The sequence below is a fragment of the Myzus persicae genome, unplaced genomic scaffold (genome assembly GCF_001856785.1).
Source record: "Myzus persicae strain clone G006 unplaced genomic scaffold, MPER_G0061.0, whole genome shotgun sequence".
NCBI classification, from domain to species: Eukaryota; Metazoa; Arthropoda; class Insecta; order Hemiptera; family Aphididae; genus Myzus; species Myzus persicae.
Window position 1 is genome coordinate 899,933 of NW_019102620.1, and position 5,312 is coordinate 905,244.

Sequence of the window (5,312 nt, forward strand, 5' to 3'; positions counted from 1 at the left end):
AACAACTAAGTTGAACACAAGAGAATATTGAATATTAACTATTACTTTTACCACGGCACGGTTAAACGGAAATACGGAATCGACGGCAATGTAAAATAATACAACTAATACTGTAGGAATAGGAACAAAGTTGGTATCCTTGTATTATTTATCTTATTTTTCATTTTTCTTACATAAATCATTAGTGATTATCACAGAATACAGATCTAAAACAATAGTCATAGATATTATACAACAATATTGTCGTACATATTTATGTTGACTATAGTACCTATCTAATATTATACAGTACAAACAGTATAGTATATATTATGTCTGTGGTGATTATTCAATATAAGATAAGATTGAATATAATATGGGTTTCCTGCATAGTGCTTAGACCTTAATATACTAATAGACGGAGCATGTCTGGCCGGAAGGGTTGTGTGGTGCGTTCATGGCTATTTCTACTACATACAAGTGTTATATACAGTCAAAACTCTTTATAACGAATCTGAAGGGACCAAGAGATTTCTTTCGTTATAGAGAGTTTTCGTAATAGAGAGGGTTTAAAAAAAACAAAATTTTAATTATTTATGTATAAAGGTATGTACCTATGTAATATTATATATCAAACACATCATTATTTTTACAAATAATGAAAGAATGTAATCGTTCTTGGAAATGTCGGCATTATTGCCGATTATTTTTATAGTTTATATATGTAATAAATACGATAACACGTAAATTGTATTATGAAACATAAAATATTGTTTCATTATTGAGAGTGACTAATACGTTATAGAGAATGAATTGTCTAATGAGTTATATAGCAAACCAACCATTATTATGTAATGTTTAAGTTAAATAGAGTTTTTCGTTGTAAAGAGTTTCGTTATAAAGAGTTTTCACTGTATTATTATGTACAATATTATACAGTTTATTCTATCATCTAGTGCGCAATGCGCATGTGCAGTATACGATGTACTACATCGATCAGCGCCCTCACACGTAGACGCCGGAACTACCACCAACTTCCGTCTATTATGTTAATTAAGGTCTATGGTTTCCTGGCGAAACCGTCTTTGCGACGTCGTGACGTTAAAATAAAAAATACTTGTTAATAAATTATTTGTGTGATATATTTTTCATACATATTATACAATAACCACGATCGTCATGCGTTCGCTTGGCTGCCGTTTTTCGTTAGGTCTACTCCGACTGTTTTCTCGCCTAAAATAATTTTAAACCATCTAGCAGTATAATGATGAGTAGGGCAGTGAAGTTAGTGCATTAAAAAACTAAAAGCCAAATTAAAACATACACAAATTGGATTTCAAAAGATCTCGATATATATATATCACCCGTTTAATTAATCGTTATTCATTATTCAATAATCAATAAAATAAAATATTATAATGCAAAAATAAATTAAGAACAAATATTACTTACATTATTGCATTGCATGACAAACATTTTTTCTTAAGTTTTCGCAGTTGAACGACTGTTATCGCTGACAAATTCTTATATCTTAAGAAACTTCTTTCTATTTAAATGCTTGATAGTGTTAAAGTTAATACCTTTGTCAACTATCAATTATTGGACCTGTAAACTAAAGATTGGATTTTGGTTCGGTAACTTATAGATCGATTAATAATATAAAATTTGATTGATGTTATTAATTTTATTGGTAAAAAATTTTGACAGTGTACTATTTATTTTATTATTTTTCGTACTTATTAATTAAATGTTTTCGTTGCTTATCTTTAAAATTAATAATCAATGGATTCTTAGCACTTTGTCATCTTCTAATGATAATGAATTATGTGTTATTTATTTATAAATTATAACTAAACGAACGGCGATATATATAGGCAATTTAGCTACATTCTTGTCGTTCATTGCCTTTTCTAATAATTATGTAAAGGCCAAGTATAATACCTATTGTTATAATTTATGACGTGTAATTATATTATTTATGAAGCATCCATTCTATAAAAAAATATGCACAATAAGTCAAATTTATGATAACAGATAAATTTATATTATTACAATATTTATGTTCTCCAAAACATGTTTAAGTAAAAAATTGAAGCATATTACTGTATTTCGTAAAAAATGATTTACTACAATAACGATCGAAATGAGGGTAACTTGGTTTAGATGATGTAAAATCCGCATCTATGTTTTTTAATCAAATCTAAATTTTTAAATCTAGACTATAGATTCGAGTTTACGATATACCATATTATTATTTTTCCAGTCTGCTGGATCTTTAAAATGATTTGTATTATTCTTTGTAGAAGGATTAATTAATATCTACATAGTTATATGACATTTAGTTCTGATTTTTCTGATTCGTCATTAGCATCAACAACTGATTGATCTGAGCAAGACGCAATACATTAAATATAAGTAAAACAGTTATTAATAATAGTTATATCATTTAAAGATTCTAGTTTATTATGTTAGTACAACTAGGTGGTTATGTTATTTATTTGTTTGGAAAAATTATTTAACATGGGTATTTTATCGAGTTAATTTGTTTTTGCTTTCTTTTAATTTGCACGTTTTCTTAATTGTGCACCACTATTATGACGTTTCTGGTCCATTTCTATACATAAATATCGAACACCAAACAATATATAAAACCATAGACCCAAATCCTCCCCAAGAGTCCGTGAACCCCCCCTCAAAAAAAAGTCCAACAGTTATTGCGAAGGAGCAAAGGGTCCCATGATTTAGGTCCATTTGAAAAATAGTAGCCCCCCAATATTTTCAATGGATTTCGCCTATGTATAAAACACACTTCTCGCTCTAGTGTATAAAAGCTTTATTACAAATTACAATTATATTTACAATAATGTGAACTGATATGTACAGACGATTTTTCAATGCGAGCGACGCATGTACAAAAATACATGAAATATGTTATAAGTGATTGCGGACCAGAGACACAGAGTCAGTGTGATTGTACGGAAAAATAATAATTTGAAATAGAAAGCGTTGGTAAAGACCGTACGACAAAAAGCGTCGATGCAGTGTGATATTGGCTTCAATTTACTATTTCACATTTCAGAAATGTTAATAAAAATAACATAAGGATAGTAGTAAGTGGCGCCCTTAAATCTATGGTTGTGTAGGCTGCAGCCTACACTGTTAATGCCTCAATCCAGCCTTTGTGTGGTAAGTGCGGACTAAGGGAAGGTAATTTCAGTCTTTGGCGAAATGCGTCCCATGTGCTGCACAAGTCGCCCCGCGACTGAAATAGCTCATTTCGACATTTCCCGTCCTTGCTATACACAATATTATATTAACTAGATATGCAGTTTTGTCTAAATATAATAACTGTTAAAACTTTAAAAAAAAAAGTAAATTTAGTAATCATAATTTTTGAATGCCTGAAAGAATGTGGCTTAAATTCCTCAGTTTTACAATTCTTTTAATGGAAATTGTATGAACATTTATGTGTTTTAAATTGTAATCCATATTATAGTGTCAAAAGGCTGATAGTAGAAGTCAGCGGAAAAGGAATGCAAAATAACTCTCTAAAAGTTATAATCCGAAAATATTTATCTTGAAAATAGTCAGTAGGTACTAATAATAAATACAGAGAATAAGTGACATTGATATTTGTTTATATCATTCAAACATTATTAGGTATCATAGTGTAATCTATATATATAAATTAAAGTGTACTTTACCAATAATCAACGCAGAGCCGAACCTATTTGAGTTATCGACTTGAAATTTCGAGGATAGATTTTTTTAATAATTTCATCGGGCACCAAGAAAAGATTTTTCAAAATTTTGATTTTAAAGGGTTGAAATCGGTAAAAAAAAAGAAATTTAAAAAAGATAGCTCTACGTCGATAGCTGATAATCTATTTTTAATCGTCATGCTAATTTTATTATATTATATAATAATTATTATTTAATTTTTGTAAATAGTTAATAGTGTTAATAATGTTTGAAAGTTTTGTGTCATTTCATATTAGTACTACCACATTTTATGTATAAAGATTACCCGAACACGTTGGAAAATTATTTAAAATATCATATTTATTCAATTTAATTGTTTTAAAAATGTCATCGATTGAAGACATTTTTGTCAATGGAATGTTGACACCTCAAATAGTTGTAACAATTATCGGTGATGGTGCCTGCCTTTTCCGTTCAATTTCATTTCATTTGTTTAACACTCAAGAAAGATGCCAGGAGATCCGAAATACAACTGTTTCGTATGTGTCTAATAATTGGAATAACTTTATTACTATGTCTTACAATTCAAATGGTGACAACTTTTCCACTGCTGAGACTTATGTTCGTGAAATGGTCAATCCTACTGTCTACGGTGATGGTTATTGCGAATTGGTTGCAGCTGAAAATATTTTCCCATTTTTATTTGAAATTTATTATAATAATAATCTGTATGCTAAATTTGGTGTTGATACATTCCCAGTAAAAAGATTTCGTCTAACTGGAAATATTAATAGTGGTCATTTTGATGTTTATTTAATTATTGTAACATTGGTTACATCCTATACATATAAATTATACACAAAACACACATACTATAGAATTGCCCAATGTACAATACAAAATATACTCACTCAACACTTTTCTACCCGTACACATTATTATAGTAATTAAAATGACACACGACGGCAGTTCGGAAACATTCATCAACAGGAACGAACTCACCTACTAACAGCCATCTGAAATCTACATGTTTAGTAAAGTATTATTTTAATATTATAATTAATAAAGAACTTTAAACCAAACGTCTCTGATTGTTATTAATAAAATAATACCTCATACACAGCTCTAACCCCCACCTACGGAAAACTTATCCATAAGAAATAGAAAACCTTCTCTGGATAACTATTATTGTAACAAGGTTCCCCTGACCACGTTACACTATCTATTCCTAATATTTATAATGTTGCAGTAAATTTAATTACTACCCCAGAAGGCGATTTATCTATTTTTAATAATTTTAGTGTCACAGAAAATAGTAAGAAAAATAAAAACGAAATTAATAAAAAAAGTAAGAATAGTGCTAGGTATACAGATAAAACTCGCTATTATATATTAACCTTAAATCTTTAGTCAAACAAGACTTACGGCGTAGAATGATGTGATTAATTTGATTCGTGGTATTAATAGATCAAAATAAATATTCCTTATAATATTCATCTTAATATACTTAATATGTCATTGCTTATTTAGTAAATATACAGTAAAATATAAAACTATAAAGTGAGTAGGGCCAGATTTATATATGCAAAAAAAAACCTCAAAATATTTCTTTCTAAAAATGCTGTAATATG